The sequence below is a fragment of the Gossypium hirsutum genome, chromosome A11, assembly GCF_007990345.1.
Source record: "Gossypium hirsutum isolate 1008001.06 chromosome A11, Gossypium_hirsutum_v2.1, whole genome shotgun sequence".
NCBI classification, from domain to species: domain Eukaryota; kingdom Viridiplantae; phylum Streptophyta; class Magnoliopsida; order Malvales; family Malvaceae; genus Gossypium; species Gossypium hirsutum.
Window position 1 is genome coordinate 13,146,091 of NC_053434.1, and position 26,407 is coordinate 13,172,497.

Here is a 26,407-nt window from a genome sequence, read left to right on the forward strand (position 1 = left end):
ATTAAGTGATGACTCAAGAATGGAATTTTAAAAGATCACTAAGGGCAAAATGGTCAATTGAAAGAGAGAGAAATCTAGAGACAATGATGATGTTGGAGATATTTTAGATAAATTAAATAAATAAATATCAGTTTATTAATACTTTAAATTGATTTTTAAATAATATTTTATTATTTTATTATTATTTTATTTAGTATATATAAGGAAAGAAAGATGAAGAATCATCATCTTTTCTTTCCCATGCAAACCAACGTGAGAGAGGAAGAAGAAAAGAAGTTTTCTTTCTTTACAATTTAGTCCTTCCACCAAAAACTCATTGTTTTCACCTAAAAATTGAAAGAATTTCCATAGCCATCAAGAGAGAAAGATAGCAAGGAGATGATGGGGAGCAAGAATATCAAGTTGGATTCAAGAAATAGAAGCTGGAGGAGAGAGAAAAATCAAGTTAAAGATTGAAGTCAATAAGAAAAGGTAAGAACATCAAGATTTCAATATATTTTTAAGTTTAATATTATTGAAAAAGCATGGAATTGATGTTGATTTAGAGTTTTCTTATATATGGTCTTATGTTCTTGTCATGTTAGTGAAGAGAAAATAAGAGAAAGTAATGAAAAATAGTGTAGAGAAAGAAAATAAGGGTGTTATAAACATGGTAAATAATACCTAGCACTAAAACAGTTTTAGACAGCAGTAATAGTCTAAATTTGAAAAATCACCAAAAATTATGGGAATCGAATTAGAGGTTAAATAAAAAATGAAATTAAATCTTATTTAGTCTAGTTTCTTATAAAAGAAACGGTGTAAGAAATGAAATTGTAAATTGTGAGATATAGTAAATTTTGTGAGATAAGATCAGAATGATTTCGGGTTCCTCTGTTTTGACTTTGGAAAATCATAAAAAAAATTTGAGAAAAATAATTAGGGGCTTAAATTTATATGATTAGAATTATGAATGAGTCTATTTTCAAGAGAAATAAATGGGAACATCATTTGAATTTTGTACAATGAGAAAATTAATTTTTAGTTAAGAAGGTCGGAATTGTCAGACAGCAGAATAAGGGTGACTTTAAAGAATAAACTATACTTATTGGCTAAACAAAAAATTCTGAAAATTTTATGGTAAGAAGATACATAAGTATAGTTTCATGGAAAATTAGCGGATCTTAATTTTGAGTTCTGTAGCTCAAGATATAAATAATTTAGTGGATATGACGCAAGTGGATAGTTTTGAATATACATATAAGTAAATAGTGAAATTATTGATATTGTTATTTGTAGCATGTTATATAAATTAAGGATGTGGAACGGAGAGGAGGAGGAGGGAAATATGTATGAATACTCATCTAGCATGACTAATTTGCATGTTTTAGGCTCAGGGACTAAATTGAATAAAAGTAAAACTTTATGGGTAATTTTGTAAAAATGTTAGAAATGACCAATTTGCATGAAATGGATTATTTTATCATTTAAAATTACAAAATTGAATGAAATTATTAATTTAGTTCAAGATCGGGGAAAAACATGTTTTAAGGATTTAATTAAAAATTGTTGAAATTATGAAAATTCTGATATTTTATAGAATTCATGGGTTGTTATCAATTTGTTTGATAATAACAGCTGGAAATAAGGATTGAATTGTAAGAATTTTATTTTTTTAGCCTAAGGATGAAATCGTCATTAATTAAAAAGTTTAGGGGTAAAATGGTAATTTTGTTTAGAGCATCAATTGAATGTATTAGAACATGAAATAAATGAAAACGACGATCAAATTTCTTTGTAAAGACCCGGATGACTCGAATACGAGACTTGAACGTGGAAAAGAAAAGATATCGAATTAATGAAATTATAAACATGAACAAGTAACAAGGTAAGTTAGTGTAACTTGAATTGTATTTTTAAATGCATGAAATATCGATATAATGAATTACCTGATTTATGTTTATGAAGAAATGGCAAAAGAATAATATTTATCATGACATGTAAATAGGTGATTATCTTTGATACGTTGATACAAGGAAATTAATTAAATTGAGACGAGTAATAAATTCAAGTACAACATATCGAGAAAAATAAGTAGGTTAAGGGACAATATGTTTGATTTTAATTGATTCCAAATATGAACGTTAGATGAAATGAAATATCTGATAAATAAATCGGTAACTCCGGTAATGCTCTGTAACTCTATTCCGGTGAAGGATTCGTGTTAGGGGCGTTACAGAAATCGAGAGCACAGCTCGCAGAAACCGAAGAGAAATAAGGCGAAACCTACAATACATAGAGGAAGGGCACGAGGACGACACCAATAACACCGAGGAGATGGCTGGTAATCAGAATAATCTGCTACCTCCTGTGGTTGCTGCAAATCCAGTAGATCAGAATCCTACTCCTCTTACTATGTATGATTATGCTAAACCTGCTTTAACAGGAACTGAATCGAGTATAGTTAAACCTGCTGTTGCTGCAAATAATTTTAAACTGAAACCTAACACTCATTTAGCAAATTTTCTAGAATTCTGCGACACTTTTAAGATTAATGGTGTTTCTGACGATGCCGAAGGCGCCATTGGCCTTCAGTTATTTCCCTTTTCATTGAGGAATAAGACTAAACAGTGGTTGAACTCGTTACCACGAGGTTCAATCACCACTTGGGAACAAATGATCGAAAAATTTTTACTTAAATATTTTTTGCCAGCTAAAACAGCTAAATTGAGGAATGATATCTCTTCTTTTGTGCAGATGGATCTAGAAACTCTTTATGATGCTTTGGAGAGAGACAAGGATTTATTGAGAAGGTGCCCTCACCATGGGTTACCTCTATGGCTCCAGGTTTAGACTTTTTACAATGGTGTGAACCCCTTAACAAGGCAACTGATTGATGCAACCGCCGGTGGTACTTTAAACAACAAAACACCTGAAGAGGCTTACGAATTTATTGAAGAGATGTCACTGAATAACTATCAGTGGCAAGTCATGAGAACGAAGCCGACAAAAGCAGCTAGTGTTTTCAACCTCGACGCGGTCACTATGCTATCAACTAGGTAGAAGTTTTAAATAAAAAGATAGATGGTTTGTGTGGTTTTACTCAGGTACATCCAGTGATGAGGTGTGATTCAAATGGAGGAGGAGTGCACAGCACAGAGTATCCATCCTTCAACCCTAGCACCGAGGAAGAACAAGTCCACTATATGGGTAATAATTCTAAACCTCAAAATAACCCGTATAGTACCGCTTATAATGCAGGTTGAAGGAACCATCCCAATTTCTCGTGGGGTGGTCAGGGAAATCAAAGGCCACAACATCCTCCAGGCTTTTAACAACCACCTTACCAACAAGAGAAGCAACCGAACCTTGAAGAGATACTCATAAAATTCATCTCGTTGTCAGAAACTCATTTTCAGAATACCAAAACGGCACTTAAAAATCAGCAAGCATCAATTCAAGGGCTCGAAACTCAAATAGGATAGCTTGCTAAGTTAATTTTTGAATGACTACAAGGTAGAGAGCAACTTCACGCGATCACGGTTCGAGATGAAGAAGGGTTAGCTAAATCTACAGCGGAATCGAGATGAGGAACTGTGGTAAGCAATGGTAAAGTTGAGGTAAGCCAGAATAAGCTTAATTCAGTCAATAAGGAATATAAACTTTGTGTGTCATACCCAAATGCGACAAGGAAAGATCACACAAATGAAAATTCGGTAAATTTTTTAAAATTTTAAAAAAATTACATATTAACTTACCGTTTATTGAAGCTCTTTCGCAAATGCCAAACGCAGTGAAATTTTTAAAGGAGCTCTAGGCTAATAAACGAAAGTTAGATGATGCGTCGTATGTGGAATTAAACGCAGTTTGCTCAGCCATTCTACAGAATAAGCTACCCAAAAAGTTGAAAGATCCAGAGAGTTTTACGATTCCTTTCTTAATTGGTAGTTTAAATATTAATAATGCATTGGCTAAACTAGGGGCGAGCATTAATGTTATGCCCTATAAAATGTTTAAACAACTAGGTCTTGGGAAACCAAAACAAACTAGGATGAGCATTCAACTGGCAAATAAAACAATTAGGTTTCCTAGGGGTATCATTGAAGATGTGCTAGTCAAAATTGATAAATTTATATTCCCAATTGATTTTATTTTTTTAGACATGGATGAGGATAGTGACGTGCCTTTGATTTTAGGACGACCCTTTTTAGCAACTACTAGGACTATCATAGATTTTGGCACAGGTGAATTAACGCTTCGTGTAGGTGATGACACGATTACCCTCCAAGCTCGTGATTCAACTAAATTTTCTAGTAAGCAAGATGGCTATAAAAGTTCTGTTGATATGAATAACATTATGGCTCAAACTTCTTTTCAGGAAACCTCTAGGAAGAACATGATGGAGCCACATTCTAATCCATGTAACAAAAACAAAGTGACTCATGAAGAACGACGGCTTCAGATCGATGAATTAGACGAATGGCGAACACATGTTAAGGAGAAACCAAAAGTACACGATGAATCAAAGCGACGCCATGATGAGCATAGGGATGAAACAAAGCAATTTAAGGTCGGGGATAAAGTATTGTTAGATGAAAAGAACCCCCGAATTGCTACTTTAAGGCTTAATACAAACAGAGCGATTCCTTTCACGGTACTGAATGTTTTCCCATACTGTACAGTTGAGGTAAATCATTCTCAATTCGACACGTTTAAGGTAAATATTATTCGACTTCGACTTTAAGTGGATAATAGAATGGATAGTGAGAAAGAGGAGTCTCGACTCCGTGATCTGCCGTGACCATGCGAATTAGAGGTAAGTTGAGCTTAGACTCTAAATAAGCGCTTTTCAAGAGGCAACCCGATCACTAACACTACTAACCCGTTTATTTTTTCTATTTTTCTTATTTTTTATGTAGGAACAGTGACCCACACGGCCTAAACACACGGGTGTGTCCTTGGCCGTCTAAAATCAGGGCTTAATTCACTCAAAATCGACAGACACGGGCTAAAAGAGGCCACACGAGCGTGCGACACGGCCGTGTGGACCACACGGCCTGGAAACCGGGCATGTCTCAGGCAGTGTGAAAATTGGAGCAAAATTTTTAAATTTTTAACAAGTCAGAGAGGTACACGAGCAAGGCAAACGGCCATATGATCTAACACATGGGCGTGTGGGACACCGCAAGGGTGTGGGAGAAGTGAATAATGAAGAACACGGTCGTGCGACACGGCCTAGACATATGGGCGCGTCCCCAGGCCATGTGACGATTGGGCATTCAATTTTCGCGACAAACACGGGCTAAACTTGAGCCACATAGGCGTGTGACACGGCCGTGTGGCCCAACACAGGCCTCACACGATCGTGTCCCCTTTTTAACCCCCAAACCCTAGCTTTTCCTTCACTTTTATCTACTTCCTCAAAGCCTCCCCTTAGTCGTCGCAGCCATCAAACCCCCCACGCCAGTGCCCCCCAATGTCGACCGCACCAATAATCGCCTCTCACGCTGGCCGACCCCGTTCCTCCCTTTCCTTTCCTTTCTCTTTCTTTCTTCTCCATCCTTTCTTCTTTTCCCTTCCCTTTCTTTTCCCTTTTCATCTTATTTCTCTACCCCCAAACTTCCACCTCCATCACACGCGCACACCAGCTCCTTCTACCGTCGTCCGCACCTCCGACCATTGATCGTGGTTTCCTCTTTCACCCTCACCTCTATTTTATCCCATTTTACTTATTTACTCCTTTATTTCTTTGTTATTTCTTGATTGTTATTTCATTTTGAGTTTAGTATATTTTTCGTTAATTATTTAGTTTTTGATAGTCTTCATTATTATTACTGTTACTATTTAGGATTATTATGATTTTTATTTTTATTATTACTACTTTGTTTTAGTTTTCTATCTTTTTCAAGTTTTGCTTTAGCCTATTTTATTATTATTAGTACTTATATTCTCATATATTTGCATATGTCCCTATTATTCTAGTCTTTACTTTCATTAGTGTTAGGGTATACACCTTTTAGGACTATAGTTTTATTTTTACTTAGATTCTATTTTTTTTATCTTTGTCTTGTGGTTAAATACTTGGTGCCATTTGACTTCTGTTATTTTCAAGAACACCATGACAAACACACGAGGTAAGAAGATTGCCGTCCCCGCTTCGAAAAAGTGGAAGGGTCCTGGCGCAACCCCCTCGAGTGCCTCGACTGAAGCTCATCACCCACTGCTTCGATTCTCCTCTAGCCCACAGGACGACTTATTTCAACTTTTGCGCGTGTGACCACTAGGTGTAGGCCGTTGTATTGATTAGACCGCTTTATAGCAGGTTCAACTTGCCCACCTTGTTCAATTCCATCTCGCCACTGCCCCGTGAGATCGGTTCTTTTCAATTATCGAGCCCACCTATTCAGATCTTACCTTGGTGTTTTACACTACTTTCCATCTGCAGCATGTGATGAATACCTATGACGAGGCCGATATTATTATTTTTAGACTGGGTGGACTTGTACGACACATAAGTGTACCAGAGTTTGGAGCTACTTTAGGCCTTTACATAGAGGAGTTTATGGCTTCCGAGAATTTTTTACATCTTCACCGTCACATACACTATTCGCCCTCCTGTTGTTGGACCGACCTTACAGCGAGTGCTGTTCCCTATGATACAAGTCGCTCAAAGGCGACTTCTCTTCCTCCAGTACTATGCTACATCCATGCTATTTGGCTCATACCTTGACTGGAAGAAGAGAGAGCATCAGCGTCTTTAGCACCACCGATGCTTACTTCTTATGGAGCATGGCGACTGGTCATGTATTTGATTTGGCATATTTTATCGCCCTGGCTTTTCGCCACCAGACAGACCACTATAGGAGGGGCCCCATTTGCCTTGGCCCCTACGTGACTCATCTCGCTCGACACTTCGGCCTTTTCGAAAATCCAAAGATGCCAGTGACACTCACTCTAGTAGGCCAGATGTCTCCTTAAGGAATATCTAGCATGATCCACATGAGGATAATAGAGCGACGCCGTGGATTCGACCCCCTTCAGTATAGAATTGTTCAGTCTGATGACCAGGATGAGCCAGAGGACATTACTGATGATGTCCCTCCCCTCACGAGGACCCATACCCACCACCACTACTGAGTCACCGACCTCTTGCTGCCAATTTGACAGATATATCCGAGTGATTCACTCGCTTTGTGCAACAGTGCTCTGAGCGGTTCGGCAGCATCGATGCCACTCTTCGACAAATTTACCACCACCTCCACATCTCTCCTTTGGCACCGTCAATCCACGAGGCATCCGATGATGAGGACTTTTAAGTCCATTTATTTCATTATTATTATTAATTTTTATTTTTATTTTAATTTTCCTTTTATTTATTTTTGAAGACTTATGTTTTATATTTTGAACTATATTTATCTTTATAGTTATTATCGAGTACTCCCTTAATTCTCTTCCACAGTTGTATTTATTTTCTTATTAGTAACTCAGAATCATGTCTTTCATTGGCCTTATCAACAATTCTCGCTTTCACTATTCCAAGGATTTCATCCAAAAATTCAAGGCAGTTTCACTTCTCTCCCTCTCTTCTGATATTATGTTTATATTTTTATTATTTATCTTTGTACATTGAGGACAATGTACGTCTTAAATGTGAGGAGGTTATTTATATGTTTATTGGAAAATCCCTGAATTTTATCTCGTTCTCAAATAATTTTCTCATATTATTATTAAAGTGAATTCTGATTAATTTATAATTTTCGACATGTTTTGAATTAAATCATAGGTAATTGTACATTGATTGGTTAACCTTAAGACATTAGAGAATCAAGCATGATAAGTGGACTTTTGAGAACTAAAATTGCTAGGTTACTTCCCTGAATCGAGGTATTATCTTGAAGTTCTGAATTCATAGGATTGACATCAAAAGCCATAATTTTTTGTGAGATCTTGAGCCTTTTGGAGCATATATCCTTTCTTGCTCACTTTTATTATTGCTTATGAGTGTGTAAATACTGATTTGTTTTTCTAGATCTTGCTTCGAATATACATGTCAAGACCACACCATTGATTTGATATACCGAGATGATAAAGGCACTTAGGTTTTAACCCACCTACCCCATAAAAAGCCTACCCACATAATTGACCCTTAGTGAACCTCTTTGAGCCTTAACCATTGTTTCTTGATTTTCCCACTTAATGCTAACCCACAACTTAACCCTTTTTGATTCATTAAGAATTTCTCCCCTTTCATCGACTCTTTTTTATCGAGATTTGATTTGATTAGTTACCTAACTAATGTTCATTCATTCCAATTGCTGAATTATTTCTTATTATGTACTTTCCATTATTGCACTTGTTCTTATTCTTGAAAAAAAAACGTATATTTATATTCATTCAATTACATATTGTGCTAAAGAGCTTGTATAAGTTAAAATCATTATATTGAGAGAAAAGCTCACTTCATTAGTTTTGGATAGTGTTAATTCTGGCACTTGTTTGTAATTCAGTGATTAGCTTTATTTTTCTAAGTTTGGTAATTTATTAAATTAATCTCGATTCTAACCCTCTTTTTCAGCCTTTATCCACACCTTTAACCCAAGCCCCATTACAACCCTGTTAAAGACCTTTTGATTTGTGTATCATCTCATTTAGAGTGGTGGAGATTTGATTTTCATGCAAGCCTATGGTAATAACTTTTCATGTTTGACTATTGAGTGCTTAATTATTGAACCTTAAACACTTCGAGTGATTTGAGTGAATCTTTAGTGAGGATGTCAACTCCTGTCCATTTGGAATTAGAGGTGATTACTTAGATAAATGGGGATACCTATGATTTGATGATTAAAATGCTCAACTTGGATTGTTTGAAACGTTAATGTTCTTTTAGTTAAGCTCTCAATGTATGATTACTTAGGGATTACTTCGAAACATTATTAATGAGAATTATAAGTTGAGAATGATTTATTTTAATTATGAGTTGAGGATTTTGCTTGAGGACAAGCAAATGCTTAAGTGTGGGGATATTTGTTAAACCATAATATATACATATTTTTACCACATGCTTGGCATATTTATGGATGATTTTTCCTTGGTTTCATTGAATTTGATGCTCCTAATCCTTTAAATTCATGTTTTATACTTAGGCAAGCATAAGAAGGCGAAAAGAGCAAGAAACGGGCCAAAAATAGACAAAATGGGCCTAATTCAGTGTTTCACATGGCCTAGGCACTTCCACACAGGTATTCCACATGTTCGTGTAATACACACGGGCAAACCACAAGCCTGTGTGTCATGGCCGTGTCGACTAAAAACCAACTCAGAATTACACACGGCCTAAAACACCTTTACACGGGCGTGGCACACGACCGTGTCCCTGTGGAGCCAAAGTCTAATTCTATTCGAAAAAGGCCAATTTTAGGCTATTTTGGGCATTCCAAGGTCTATATAAACACCCTAGAAGAGGATCAAGAGGGACACGAAGAAGAGAAGATAGAAAATACTCAAGAACAGCCGTCGGGATCAGCTCAGAAGGAGGATCTACATCAAAACTGAAGATTTCCATCCAATTTCCTAGAAGTTCTTTGGGTTTCTTTATGTTTTGTTGCTTTCTAATTTTTGAGATGTTTTCCATTATTATGAACTAAACTCCCTAAATACCTAAGGGAGATGAAACCTAAGACGAATCTTATTACTCTTTGAATTATATGATAAATACTTGTTCTTATTCTTAATTGTGAGATTTAACCCTTGCTTTAATATTCCAGGATATTAATTCAGGTTTTTGATGTGCTTATTCAGTGGAGCAAAAGTCCCTATTTATGAGTAAACCGTTCATAATTAAGCGGAGTTGCATGCAATCCTAGAGATAGGACGACATAAATCTGTCAGATTAGAGTCAAATCTAATAAGGGAATCCATAGGTCAAGTTAATGCGACAATAGGGGTTTTAATTAGAAAGAGATTTCGATTAATCAACCTAGAGTCAGTTGTTTTTAGTCTCGAGAGAGATATTAACATAAATCAGGGATTCCTACGGATTAAGTCAAATGAATAAATCGTCTAATTCAGAGGTAATAAGTGAAGTCTAGGTGAATTCTTCCTTGGGTATTGTCTTCTCAATCGGTTTTCCAAAAGTATTTTCCAACTTTAATATATGTCGCAATCTTAGTTAATTAGATAATTAGTTTTAGATGAAAATTTCTCTTAATTTTTAGGCTAGATAATAAAACTAATACTTTTAGTCCTTGTGGATACGATATTTCCGGTCTCACCATAACTATACTACTGTTCGATAGGTGTGCTTGCCTTAGTCAAATTTTTAGTTAGTTTAGCGACCATCATTCCACCAACAGAAATAGAAGACAATATCATATGAATCCTAGTATAAAGTGTTCTATCACATATATTGACTTGGAAAACCAAAGAAAGATAGAGTAATACCACTTGTGAATCAACCAGACTTGCGACAATTTCTGCCTGTTAGCATATTTATCTAACCTTTTCCATATAATGATTATAGCATCCAAACATGAGCAGTTGCATGTACTTCTGAAAATATCAATACATATAAGACACCTATATAAAATCCCAAAAATTTACTGTAATATACCCAATTATAGCTGTAACACCCCAAACCCGGCCCAGACATTATGGCCGAATCTGATGTGCCACATTGAAGTTAAAAACCCATGTTTCGTTTTAGTGCTTTAAAAACCGACTTTTGTTAAGCTAACAAAGTGAATGGGAGCTGGGCACCAGGTAGGAATCCGTAACAGAAGAGGTAAGCCATGAAGGCTGCTTAAGTACCAAGCTCTTTGATTGGATCCAATCCTAGACATGCCCACAACCATAGCCACACTTTGTTATATCGAGTTTAAGTTTGTTTAAGTGGACGTCTTTGATAAATCGATTAATCGTGGTGTTGTGATATTTTGAAATCAAATATTGTTTTGAAATCACGTCCTAAGTCTAGCCCCTTTTGAATAATTATCAACCAATTTTAAAGTTATTAAAAATAAAATAATCCCGAAAAGAAATAAAAGAAAAGTTAAAAATGGCCTTATTACAACCCAAAAATAAATAATAAAGGAAATTTAATGAAAACCAACGCTTATTTAAAAGCCCAAAGACGATCACCGCGGCTACTCTGAATCCCCTCCGGCCCAAGTCCCCACATCTAAGCTCACCTGCAAGATTAAGGAAAAGGGGGTGAGTTAGGAAACTCAGTGTGCAACAAGCCCCTTTCAGAGCCCAAAACAATAACAGGCTGTTGGGCCTAAGCCCAAATCCAATCTCAACATGTACTGGGCCGTAGCCCTTTTCATATTTCATTTTTCATAACACTGGGCCGAAGCCTTTTCATATTTCATATTACTGGGCCGAAGCCTTTACTATAAACGGTATGGCCCATAGGCGCATTTCAATATCACATATAATGTCAATGAAAGAATGCAAGCCCAATTGGAGAGACTACTCAACCCACCATCCGCTACTCTCCATCTGTACCAACCAACACACTATGTGGGGATTAACTCGACCCACCCCGCCATAACTCTCCACTGGCAGCTTAGTTGCTTTATCATATAACTAGAGGCCTAGCCTCTTTTAATAACTGGGGCAAAAGCCCTTTTTATAACTGGGGCATAAGCCCTTTAATAACTGGGGCGTAAGCCCTTTTGATAATTGGGGCATAAGCCCTTTTGATAACTGGGGCATAAGCCCTTTAATAACTGGGGCATAAGCCCTTTTTCACTTCCTCCATTCATATAAAAACCCAACCCAATGCATTTATGAACATCTCGTGTGCATATCATACATATCATGTGCATATCCTACATGTCATGTGCATATCATACATATCATGTTTATCAAAATCCCATGCATTAAGTTCATATATAAACCCTAGGGGTATAATGGTCATTTTTACCTAGGGGCAAAACGGTCATTTTCATATTATAAGGGTAATCTTGTAATTTTACCAAAAATTAGGGTTTCCATGTTCATTAACATTTACAAACAATTCATGGGTGCAAACAGTGATTCTGGCCCATTTTTAGCGAAATCGAGTTATTGGGCGAAAAACCCCTAATGGCCCTACTTAGCCGATTTTGTCATCTAGGCCTATTCAGCCTATATTCCATAACGATTTTATCAGTCTCTATGTGCAATTTAACAAGTTTCCATATTCTACCAATTTTACTCAAATGGGCCCGAATGCCCATTGGGCCCTGTTTCAGCCCCTCGAGGCCCAACTTACCGTGAATGCCAAAAATCACACTCTTACCTTTTCTAACCTTCCCGATCATCATCTCAACGAATCTAACTGACTAATGAGCGTTCGCTTACTCACAAGTCCTCGAAATGCCAGAGTTTTGGCATTTCGGCTTTTCGGCATTTATCGCTTTAAGCTATGAAAAAGGGTTCGTTACACACCTGTTTGCGATATTCCTCGTCGAGATCTCCTATGTGATTTCTCCTATAATCAACCGTTAATAGATTAGACCATGTTAATATTAAACCAAATCGAAAACTACCTATTATCATCACTTACACATTCGGCCACCATCCACAATGGCCCTTGGGTTCATACCTTTGCCGAAGTTGATGACTAGATTTAGTCACTCCGATGATCCAAGCTTTTCACACACTCCTCGATCGGTAGCCTTTAATCCTCACTAGCACCAACAAACCAAATAACACCAAAAACCCTTTTAGCCTTAGTCGACAGAGGGGTTTTCAGCTTTTCTTAAACTACAAGATACAAATGGAAAGAAGGTTCGAATACTTACCAAGAGATCTACTCGTTGAAGAACATTCCAAAAACCTTCCTACCCCATATCCGTTGTGAATCCAACTTAAACGTGCATAGAAAATAGATCTAAATATTAATTCCCGAATCACTAAAATATGAAGCTTTCGGCTTTTCAGCAAATATTAATCTAAGCTATTACGAGGGTTAGTACACACCTGTTACGGGTTGAAGTTGAAACGTTTCCAAAATCAATCGCCTACGATAACCACCACCTGTCACTCAAACTTAACTAATCCAATATCAATATATGTAAATCCTAAGTACATCAGTCATACGGAACATAAGGGCATATTCGTCATTTTACCATACAGGGGTATTACGGTTATTTTACCCTACAGGGGCTTTACAGTCACTTTACCCTAATAGGGGTATTTTAGTCATTTCATCCTATAAGGGTGTTTTGGTAAATCAACAAACCAAAGGTATTTCAATAATTTTGTAAACCAATGGTATTTCTATAATTTTTAGAAAGTCAAGGGTATTTCTGTAACTTTGTAAATCAGGGGTATTTTAGTAATTTTACAAATTAAGGGTATTTCGGTAATTTCACAAACCAAGGGTATTTTGGTAATTTTACAAATTAGGGGTATTTTGGTAATTTTACAAACCAATGGTGTTTTAGTAATTTTGTAAATCGAGGGTAAAATAGTAATTCTGTAAATCAAGGGTAAAACAGTAATTCTATAAATCGACAGTAAAATGATAATTCTGTAAATCGAGGGTAAAACGATAATTCTGTAAGTCGAGGGTAAATCAGGGGTAAAATGGTAATTATATAAATCGGGGGTAAAATGGTAATTCTGTAAATCGAGGGTATTTTGGTAATTTTACAAGTCGAAGGTATTTCAGTAATTTTACAAATCGAGGGTATTTTAGTATTTTTACAAACTAAGCGTATTTCAGTAATTTTAGTAAACTAAAGTATTCTAAACAGGCATAACAATACGAATGGGCCTAAAGCCTATTCTCGGCCCAAGTGGGCCCACACGCTCGTGTGGCCCTTTTAGCCCAAATCTAGCCACAAATATTAGATTCACCTAGCCTAGCCCAATATTTACTACACAATCAAACAACTTATCCAATTGGGCCCGTAGGCCCATTAGGCCCACATGACCCCTTTCGGCCCATCGCGGCCCGAAATAGCCATCTTACAGCTAGAGTAGTAAGAAATACACACCTGATAGGAGACTGGAGTTAATCCACGCTCCGAGCACTCTTAGCCGACTCCCAACCCAAACGAGCACGCCATACAGCGAAAGGGATCAGCCAAGAAAGGTACATTTACTCTCCTCATGGTTCCCTCTATTTAAAGCCAGCTTCACAACCACTCTTATATTAGCTTCCTGATGTGGGATCCCTCCAACATTAGAGTTTAAATTCAACACCAACTCTTGCCGCCCCCTGTTAGCAAAATAAATGCTCTTTGCTTGCCATGGGATTCGAACCTATGCCTCCCCTTAAATGCTCCACACGCTACTTGCCACTAAGCCACAAGGCTTTTTGTGTCATATTTTATGACCAATTAATTATAAGGTCTAAAGGCCAAAGTCCAGGTTCCCTTTAAAAAACCCAAAATAAATTGCAAGAGCCAAGGCTTGAACCCAGGCTCCCATACAACCTTAATGACGCCACAACCACTAGACTACAAGCTTCCTTGTGTCATTTATTTAACACAATAATTTAAAAACCCTCATCCAAGCATCCAGGTTTTTTTCACTTAATACCAAAATTTTTGCTAAAGCCCAAGTTTGAATCCAAGATTTCTCCAACACTTCTCAAAGCCATTAACCACTAAAGCAAACATTTAATTGTTTCATTTCATTGCACAATTAAATACCTATATACAACCTCCTTACGGACCCCTACTCAAGGCCCAATACTTCTAGGCCCAAATTCGGGGTGTTATAATAGCAGCTGTATTCAAATATTTTTTCAATTTATTTACCAATCCATTGACTAGTATAGTCATCAATAATTTTCACTATCACTCAAGAAACTAATTCAGAAGAAATTTTCAGTTAACCATTTTGTAAATACCATATCTGAATCAAGCAATTTTCCTATAAATAACTTCTTTATTTAGCAGTGGTACTGTATATCCCAAGTAGTTTTCAGAAAAATCTAATATCTCTATTCAGAACCCATCTTTACTTATTAACTTATTTTCAGTTCTGACTGCATTATCAATTGCTCGTTCATTGAACTTTTTAACTTTCACACTTCTGAACTTAATCAATATAAATATCATGAATTTCATTGCATATAAATGTACTGGTAAGGGGGCAGAGATCTTAAAGTCTCATAATTTAATTTTTCATGTATTTACCCATATAACATAGTATTTATCATTCTCAAATACTAATAAACATTTATCTGTATCTTTACGAGTTCTGTTTCAGCGTAATCAACATTTTTACTCAAAGATAATCCTTTACCTTGTAACGAAAATTGTTTATTTTTTCATTTAGCAGAGGCTCGGTAGACTAGATAATGCTTTTACATGCTTTACAATTTAATACTTGTACCAATAATCCGTACATTTATATCTTCTGTATCTTTAATATGTGTAATATATTTTAAAATTCACTATTCATCCATAATTCACTAATAATCCTTATCATGTACTTCATATATATATATTGTAATATAGCCATCAGTACAATATTTCGTGTAGTAATATAATTTACTTTTAATAATACATATAACATAATATTCATCATCGACATGTATTATAAAACATTCATTCATACCTTTATAAGTTTCGATTCATCATAATCAACTTTTTACTCATATACTTAAGCATCATTTTTAGCATTATCGAAATTGGCTCTATTGGAAAACATGTCATTTTATAAGTAAAACAAATCTCATCAGAGTCGGGAGATATCACGCTATCACAAGTTATATAATGATATGTATTTCTAAACTTCATATATACTACGTTCGGCTCGAGAACCGACTAAACCTTAGCTCTGATACCAATAAATGTAACACCCTATACCCGTACCTGAGACTGGGATATGATACGAGGTATTACCAAAATTTTTAGAATAATTTCAATTAATTTATATCATTTAGTACTCATTTTCATGTTTCATGTAACATCCTTTTCATATTATAATTCTCGTATCATATCAAATATTCTATCCGTTGAATCATTGGAATTTCGATGGATTTTTCAACAGTACACTCAAAGCGTACATTTTCATATTCCATCAGTTCATATTCAGAAATAACCCTTAGGACGTTTAATCATCAAGCACTCTCTCGAGTCACATCTCATGTAACTGTAGTGAATCAAGATTACCCTTTCAGGTCAAATCCTACCCACCTTAAGTTATCATAAGGAATCATGTATCATGTAACCGTAGCGAATCAGGATTACCCTTTTCAGGTCAAATCCTATCCACCTTAGGTTGCCATAATGAATCATATATCATGTAACCGTAGTGACTCAGGATTACCCTTTTTAGGTCAAATCCTATCCGCCTTAAGTTACCCTAGTGAATCAAGAATAAATCCTATTCACTTTAAATTACCATAGTGAATCAAGAACAAATCCTATCCACTTTATATTCTCGAGAAGGCTTTTTTCAGATTAACTGTCCGGGTTATCTACTTCTGCAACACATGCAGAAATTCTTTCATTTAGGAAATCACCTATATCCATCCAGAACCCAATATTCAAATAAATTTTCATCCCTTTCAAGTAGTTTCAGAACATATGTTATTTCTTTCATTTCAACATCCATAAATTTCATATATTCAATTCAAACATCATATAAAATACAATAAAATATTTAAATTGACATATTTACATGCTCATTCAAGTTATACGAACCTACCTGACTAAATTGCAGAAATACCAAGATTTAAGGGCATTTTGGTAATTTACCATTTTCCCGATTTTCACCCAATCTTAAATTAATAATTCCATTAAATTTATTAATTTAGATAATAAAACAATTCATTCCCTTCAATTTGGCCATTTTTGACATTTTTACAAAATTACCCCCTAAAGTTTTACTTTTATTCAATTTAGTCATTGAGCCTAAAACATGCAAATTAACCATACTAGCTGAATATTCATATATATTTTCCTCCTCCTCCTCTCCATTTCACATCCTTAATGTATATAACATGCTTATAAGTAACATTATCTATAATTTCACTATTTACTTATATGTATATTCAAAGTTGTCCATCCCTGTCATAGTCACTAAATTATTTTTATCTTAAGATACAGAACTCGAAATTAAGATCTGCTAATTTTCCCTAAAACTAGACTCACATATATTCTTACCATAAAATTTTCAGCAATTTTGATTTAGCCAATAAGTACAATTTATTCTTTAAAGTTACCCCTGTCCTGCTGTCTGACAGTTCTGACCCTTCTTCACTAAGAATTAATTATCTACTCATACGAGATTCGAATGATGTTAGCGCTTATTTATCTTGAAAACATACTCATGAAGGATTTTAAACATATAACTTTAAGCCATTAATTATTTTTCTGCAATTTTTTATGATTTTCCAAAGTCAGAACAGGGGAACCCGAAATCATTCTGACGTTGTCTCACAAAATTTATTATATCTCATTATTCACAATCCATTGCTTACATCATTTCTTCTATAAGAAACTAGACTCAATAAGATTTAATTCCATATTTTTTTCATCCTCTAATTCAATTTCCAAAATTTATGATGATTTTTCAAAGTTAGCCTATTGCTGCTATCCAAAACTGTTTTAGTGCAAGATATTTATTTACCATGTTTATAACTCCCTTATTTTCTTTCTCTACACTATTTCTCATTACTTTCTCTTCATTAACATATCAAGAATATAAAACATTATATAAGAAAACTCTACACTAACATCATTTCCATGCTTTTTCAATAGTATCAAACTTAAAAATATATTGAAATCTTGATGTTCTTACCTTGTCTCATTGATTTCAATCTTTAACTTGATTTTCTCTCTCCTATAGCTTCTATTTCTTGAATCTAACTTGATATTATAGGTCCTCATAGTCTCCTTGTCATCTTTCTCTCTTGATAGTTATGAAAATTCTTTTGATTTCTAAGTGAAAATGGTGAATTTTTGGTGGAAGGACCAAATTGTAAAGAAAAGAAAACTTTCTTTCTTCTATTTTCTTCTATGTAAAGAAAAGAAAACTTTCTTTCTTCTATTTTCTTCTAACATGAATTGCATGGATGGAAAGATGATAGAAATTCTTCATCTTTCCTTTCTTATATATTAAATAAATTAATAATAAAATAATAAAATAATAAAAAATCTCATTAAAATATTAAAATAATATTTATTTTAATTAAATAATTATAAAATATCATCAACATCATCATTACTTTCTAGATTTCTCTCTCTTCCAAATGACCATTTTGCCCTTTATTATCTTTTAAAATTCCATCCTTGAGTCATCATTTAATTTTATAAAATTGTAATTTAGTCCCTTATAATTCTTCACCTATTTAATTTGGTCCTAATTCATCCATTTTCCTTAGTTTCTAGATCATTCCACCCTTAAAATATTTACTATTGGCCCTTTAAATTTTTCATATTTACACTTTAACCCCTCAATTTTGAGTATTTACTCTTAGGCAAAAAAAATTTCACACTTTTTCAGTTTAGTCCTTTCCTGAATCAAGATATCATAATTTACTTCCCAACGTTGTCATAACTCAAAACTTCCCTTTTTGTCACCTATTTCCTTATTTTTCTATATCAATGATAATATTTACTATAGAAATTTTCGGGGTATTACAATATTAATTAAATAATAAATAAAACACATAAAATGGAAAAGAAAGAACAAAGAAACAGAGAAGCAAACGAAATAAGGATAAAGAAAGAAGAAAAGAAAAGAAAAAGGAAAAACTAGGGTTTTAAGAATCAAGTTTAAATTGGTAAGTCAATTTAGTCACTTTTCTTATAATTTTGATGTTTTTGGAATCTCAGAACAAAGTATCATTGGATTTATGTTTAAATTTAGATTTTTAGATATAGTTCATGATAGGAAAATTGATGAATTAGGGATTTATTTGATAGAATATTTAGTTAGTATTGGTTAAAGGATTAAATTGTAAAATAAGTTATAAGTTTTGTGCTATAGGGACTAAATTGCAAGAATTTTGAAATTAAGAATTTATGATGAAAATTAGTTGGTTAAGTTTAAGTTTAGTAGGAAATTGAATGGAAATAAAACATGAATTGTGATAGGAATATAAATGAATTTAGTTAGGAATAAATTGGAATTATTGTAAAAGTTGAGTAGGAAATTCAAGTATTAGTTATAAATTAGTGTTGTATTAATAATTGTAAATTATTTTAATTTTCGTAGTTAACGTAGTGCCGGAGACATCGGCCAAGAAGGGGAAAGAGAAAGCAAACGAGGAGTAACTCGGGAAAATTCTGGTTTGTATTACTATAATTTGAATTTATTTATTATCAATTGTTAAATTTTGATTAAAGTACTTGGTAAGTGAAATTGAGGTGTGTATGAATATTGCATTGAATAAAAGTGAATGAAATTATGAATATGTGTGAATATATGAATTGTATATTGATTGGAAAAGTGAATCGAATTAAATTGAATCGAAGTGAAATTATCTTAAATGTGTATTGATTAGATATTGGAAAGTGATATAAATACCCTATTAACTAGTTGGGCTAAGTCGGATATAGTTCGCATGTCATAGGATTGGAGGTGTTTAGGGATACTTCGATCTCAAGTCGATGAGACACTGGGTGTCACTATATTACTTCGAATAGATTCAATGAGGTACTGGGTACCAACTTACTTCGGCTTGGCTGATGAGACACTGGGTGTCAACTATTGTTTCGAACTATTCGATAAGGCACTGGGTGCCATTCTGGTATGTTTGGTTAGATCCTTGTATTTGCCAAAGTCTGAGTCCTGTCAATAGGGGCAAATAAATGAAATAGCAAAATAAATTGAATGAAAATGATCGACTTTGTTCATGAAATGGAAAGTGAATTGAAATTGAGAAATGAGAATGAAAAGAATGAATCAAAGATTCATGAAGAGATTGATGTTCAAATGAGATGTTATATGATATTAAATTGATGAATAGCCAAATTGAGTTGCTATTGTTGAGAAATGAAAGTTAAGAATAAATTAGTTTATTTATGAATTAATTGTTATATAATTTGATATGTTTATTTGTTATTTTACTTAAATAATTTAAATTATAGTAGTACCACTGAGTATAATATACTTAGCGTATAGTTGTTTTCCGTGTGCAGGTTAGTAGAAGTCAAACGATCCAATCCAACATCCAGAACCGATCCCGACCTCAGAAACTTGGTGATATATATTTCTTTTGGTAAAGGTGGCATGTACCTAGGTTAAGTATATAGGTCAATGTAGTTTTGGTTGTGTATCTTAATATATATAATGTTTTGAAATTGGTTATGAGGAACGATAAGTCATTAATATAGCACATTTGGTACTAAATTTGGATTGAATTTGAATGAAGTTTTTTAAGTTTACTTTGATAGATACATATGAATGATTATTTAGTAAGTTTTAGAGATTAAATTTTTTTTATATAATTTAGGTGTATTTGTAAATAAATTGTTTTGGTTGTGATATTGGTTTCAGATTGATTGCGGTTTAAATTTGTAGGGTTGGTTAGGTTGTTATAAAGGGGTTATATTGAGTTCATACGACCCCATTACATGAGCATGTGAGCCTTGTACTTAGGAAGAATTTTGGAATTTCAAGAAAAAGTTTTCGAGCACTCAAATTGGTCCCGACACACTTTTAACACGTATTTTGGGCCTCGAGGGTCCATTAAAGGGACACTATTAATATTTTATAATATGTATGCTATTTATTTGTATGATGTTCGTAATTTGTCTTAAAGGTCCGATAATACTCCGTAATCCTGTTCCGGCGACGGTTTAGGGTTAGGGGGTATTACACAACTCTTCGAATCCCAAAAATAATGAACATTGCCTTGGTTTCAAATGTTTCCTATACATTGGGTAGAACGAATGAAAATTTTAAAACAATATACTTTCTAATTTGTTTAGGCCTAGTAATAAAATGGATAAATATATTCTAATACGATACATGACGTGGTGATTAACAAAATGAAGTAAAATAGTAGTGGATAAAAATGAAATGATGACATTGAAATGATAAGCAAATGAATAAATAAATAAATAAATGAAGAAAAATAAAAAAAGATGAAATAAATAAATACTATGATAGTGGATAATAACAATGCACCTATAATAATAATAAAACATCAATTTTATAGTAGTAATAACGATAATCATGTCGTGATTACTATCATAGTACTAATATGAATAACAAAAATAAAAATGATAAATACAAGGATAACATAAAATGTACATAAAAAAACATAAATAACATGAATTTTAAGCATTAAAATAAAAGATATAGTAAATAAGAAGGCAAAATTAAATAAATGAGTTTTTAAGTTAAAATTTAAACAAAACTTAAAGCAAGAATTGTAAAATAAATGAAGAAAAGGGAAGTAGAGGACTAAATTGATAATATGACAATATTTAATACCTAAATTATAAGAAAACATAATGTAAAGGATTAAATTAAAATAAAGTATAAAATTTTAGGGACTTCGGGAGCAAATAATCCTAGACCTAGCACACGTCATTCCAAAGGGTCGAGAGTATAAGGACTGAATTGAATATAAAAAAATTTAAAGGCATAAATCGTAGAAAAAAAAGGATCCAATTGAAACAACGTAGAAATGTACAAGGACCAAATGGGTAATTATTCCAAACACCAGTACATGCCATTCCCTTGGCAAGTCAACGCTAGGTCAAAGGTGTAATGACCCAAATTTTACGGTTATCGGAAAAGTGTATTTTTGGGTCTCCATTGCTGAAAAATGGATCAGTAAATATTTATAAAAAATATTTACAAAGTTAATTGAGTGGTTAATTAGAGTTTAATTAAGTGAATTTAGCTTAATTAAGGATAATTGGATAAAAGGATTAAATTGAATAAAGTGTGAAAGTTTAATTATAGATTGAAAGAAAATAAAAAGGACCCAAATGAAAATTATGCCATTTAGCATAAGTGAGGCGGCATATAAAGTAAAAATCTAAAATTTTTACTTAGATTTTAATTATAAAATATATATATTTATTAGTAATATATGATATTAAATTAATTTATTATAATTATATTATAAGATATTTATATGATAAATAAATTAAATTGTGACAAGTGTGTGATAAAAATAAAATACGTGTGTAATAAATATTATACATACATTTGTAATATATGTATGTGTTTACTTATTATTTAAGTAAATATTAATGTTATTGTTATTATTAAATTGATATTATATTATGAAATAAATTAAATAAAGACAAATGTATAGTAAATAAAATATACAAGTGTAATACATATATTTGTACAATTGTAGTATATTTTATTTAATTGCTTTCTATTTAAATCGATTTTTATATGAAATAAATAAAATAAATAAAAGAAAGACAAGTGTATAAAAATGATTTGGTACAAATGTAATAAATATTATACATACATTTGTGATACATGTATGTATTTGCTTATTATTTAAGTAAATATTAATGTATTTATTATTATTAAATTGATATTATATGATGAATAAATTAAATAAAGATAAATGTGTGGATATGATTTGATACAAGTGTATAAATAAAAATACATATTTTTGTAATATATGTATTTAATTATTAATAGATATTTATTAATTATAAAAGATATTTATTAATTAAATAATTATATTATAATATTTTTATGTAATAAATAAATTAAAACATGACAAATATATGATGATGATATGTTACATGTGTAAATATAAGTAATATTATAATTATAATAAATATATTGATTATTAAATAGATATTTAATAAGTTATTATATATATATAAAGCAAATAAAAGGAAGAAAAAGAATAGAAAAACAGAATAGCATGAAACGAAACAGAGAAAGGAAGGAAAGAAAAGAAAGAAACGGAGAAAAGGGAAAATTCAGATTTCAAGGTTTGAAAGTTTAATTGGTAAGTCAATTTAGTCATTTTTACTTAATTTTGATGTTTTGAAAGCTTTGGAATAAGGTTTTGATGAAATTAAGAGGATATTTTGAAAATTTTTAGATTTCTAGATACTGTTCATGATGAATAAAATGATGAATTAAGGTTTAAATTGATAGAAATTCAAGTTAGAAGTGAAATAAGGATTGAATTGTAAAGTAATTCATAAGTTTTGAATGGTAGGGACTAAATTGAAAGAATTTCGAAATTATGGTCCGATGGTGAAATTAGAGAGTTAAAATAAGTCTAAAGTGAAAATTAAATGAAAATATTGAGTTAAATATGAAGAATAAAAGTTAGTCTCGGTTTAGGGAATAAGTTGGAATTTAAGCAAAATTTGAATAGAAATTAAAATTGAATGGTAGTGTATTGATAATATTTAATTAATTTCCGTAGCTAGCCTTGTTTCGGAAATCTCAGCTAAGCAAGGAAAAAGGCAAAGTCGAGGAGAGCTAGCTCAGAAATTACGGTTTGTATTTCTATAATCCGAACCTAGTTATTAATTGTTATATTTTATTCAATGCCTTCAGTGAATGTTGAAGTCAGAATTATTGTGTTTGATAATGGAAGAGGGTTGATTTGGTATGTTATGAATTTATTGAATTAATATTGAATTGAATTATATATATTATAAATATATATATGTGTGAATGTGATATTGTGCAATTATGCTAATTGAATTTTGGGTAAATGTTATGATAAATAATTAATATGTGAATTATTTGTATTGTGGTTTTTTTTTTATAATTGAAATGAATTGATTTAGTATGTGATGAAATTAATATGAATAAGTGACTATTGTGAAATTGAATATTTGTTATTGAAAAGTGAATTGAGTTATATTGAATTGGGAATAAATGTGATTGTTGAAGTGTATAATGATTGGAAACTGGAAAGTGAATTGGAAACCCTATTAATAGTATCGAGCTAGGTCGGATATAGTTGGCATGCCATAGGATTGGAAGAGTGCAGGGATACTTCGACCTCGAGTCGATGAGACACTGGGTGTCACTATATTTCTTCGGATAGATTTGATGAGGTACTGGGTACCATTTTACTTCGGCTAGGCCGATGAGACACTGGGTGTCACTATATTACTTTGAACTATCCGATGAGGCACTGGGTGCCATTCTGGTGTGTTTGGTTGGATCCGTGTATCCGTCTGAGTCTAGGTCATGTTAATAAGGGTTATTAAATATAACAGTGATCAAATTGATACTGAATGAAGAATTGAAATGTGGACTGAAACACACGAATCGTATTATATAGTGAAAGCTATCTGGGATAGCAAGTTGATTTGATATGAATGGTAATGACTGTTATTGAAATGGATATGTACAAAACACTGATTGAAAAGTGAATAGTTGAATACAGTTTATTGATATTAAACAGTAAACTAAAGTATGATTGAGACAAATGAATTATGTAGCTCTGGATTGGATAAGAGTGAATATTATAATTGTTTAATGACTTGTGAATAAATCGTGGAAAGCTATAGAGGTTAGTAAGTGAAAAAAATGAAATAAGTTACAATAAATATATCTATTAATTAAATAATTGAATAGTTATCATTGTTATATGATTTTAAGTGTTTGTTATATTTTTATTTCATTAAGTGTTCGGATTATAGAAATACTACTGAGTATAAGGGTGTCTTATGTGTGTCATTTTGAATGGTGAATGTAAAAGTGAAATAAGTAGATTTAGATTTTGGTAATGGTATATAATAGGACTTGACTAATTTAGTATGAATTTGATTTATTTGATAATATTTGATAAGTAATTAGAATTGAGTATTGGACAATATATAAAATGTGTAAATTTAGCAAGTTTTGAGCATATTTAAATGTGTTTAGATTGGTTGAACATAGGTATTTTATGTAAATTGTCTGATAGGTTCGGTAATGCTTCGTAATCCTGTTTCGGCTACGGTTTGGGGTTAAGGGGTGTTACAAAAGGACTAAATACTAAAAAAATAAAATAAAAGGGACAAAAATAAAACAATATAAGGCGAAATTGCAAGAAAGCCTAAAAATAGAAGGACTAAAACAGAAATTAGATCCCTTTTAAAGAAACATACAGATCCTAATGGTACTTCGGTCGGGTCCTTAGATTGCATCAAAACAACGCTATTCTAGGTGTCCATTTGCAAAAATGGTCAATGGTAGGGGTGAGTATTCGATCGAGGCGAGTCGAATCGAGTCAAAAAATTTCGAGTTAGTCGAGTTGACAAATCCTATTTTAGTAACCGAACTCAATTTGAATTTTTCGAATCGAATCGAATCGAGTCAAAAAATTTCGAGTCAAGTCGAGTCGAGTTAACGAATCCTATTATTTGTACTCAATGTTACGCTTACATGAACTGATTATTTAACTAGTAAACGAAGTATAAAATTATTTAACAACATAAACAATATAATGATTTTACCTTTTAACTTAATTAGTAAACATTTATTAAAATGACGTAGTTTTGCCTTTTCTTATTCGGATTTTCGGATAACTCAAATTGTGTAATTCACATTCGAGTTAAACTGAAAAACTTATTTTTTTGTTCAAGTTGATCCAAAAAACTTGATTAACTCAAATAACTCGAACTATTTAATTCAAAATTTGAAAATTTTATCAAGTTCTTCGAATCAAATCAAATTTTGCTCACCCCTAGTCAATGGTCAATGGAATAAAATGAAAATAAAATAAAATGATAAAATTTTAAAAAAGAAAAAAAGACTAAATCAAGACTATATCAAGACACACTTAAAAGTGGCAGGACCTGGGTAGCAATTATCCCCCTTTAAAAAACACGCGGATCTAAATGGGGTTTAGGTCGGGTTGGCAAATCATGTTCAAAAAGACTCCGTTTTGGGGTTTCTGAAACCAAGCTAAAACGACGCCGTACCAGTGCCCTATTTAAGTTAAAATTTTCTGAAAAAAATTAATTTCACCCATTACTTTAAAAAAAACTTCTTTTCTCCTTTTTTTTTCTCTCATACGTCCCTAAGTTTGGCCACGGAGCCGTCATTGCCCCGCCGTGGCCATCGATCATCGGCGATGGAGACCACCACCTCCAGTGGCCAAAGATTGCAAAACAGGGATCGTTTTTATCCCTGTCTTCTCAGGAATCAGGATTTGGGGTCAAAATCCCTCGAGCTCGATCAGAGTTCAGCAACAAAAATGGAACTTTTCAGTTCCTAGTCTTCCTCCGATGCGGCCTTAGGTGAATCCCTAAGGATTCGATAGGCTCTCAGACTAGAGGAGACATCGACGACGGCGGCAACTGTAAAAAAACTTAATTAATTTTTTTAATAGACGTGTGATTCAAAAAAAAAAGAAAGAAAAAGAACTACCTTCTGTTAAAACCATTGTAGTTTTCTATTTTTTTTTTTGCTTCTTCGTAAAAAATATATATATCTCAATCTTATGGCTTTTATAGCAAATTAGATATATATTTTATTTTCTTTTTTGTTGTTTCTGTTATTTTTGTCATCTGTCTCGTTTCTTTTT

General features: G+C 32.8%; 1 long non-coding RNA gene and 1 other non-coding gene across 2 annotated transcripts; both read right to left on the bottom strand.

The window, feature by feature from the left end:
- Positions 1–2,703: 2,703 nt before the first annotated feature.
- On the bottom strand, positions 2,704–2,810 carry LOC121210360 (small nucleolar RNA R71). The gene has a single exon (XR_005905473.1). It is a non-coding gene; the product is annotated as a small nucleolar RNA R71 (small nucleolar RNA).
- Positions 2,811–12,614: 9,804 nt separating this feature from the next.
- Positions 12,615–12,986, bottom strand: LOC121209757 (uncharacterized). Its single transcript, XR_005904857.1, has 3 exons — positions 12,946–12,986; positions 12,768–12,832; positions 12,615–12,653 (listed from the first exon to the last, which is right to left on the bottom strand). It is a non-coding gene; the product is annotated as an uncharacterized lncRNA (long non-coding RNA).
- Positions 12,987–26,407: the final 13,421 nt, after the last annotated feature.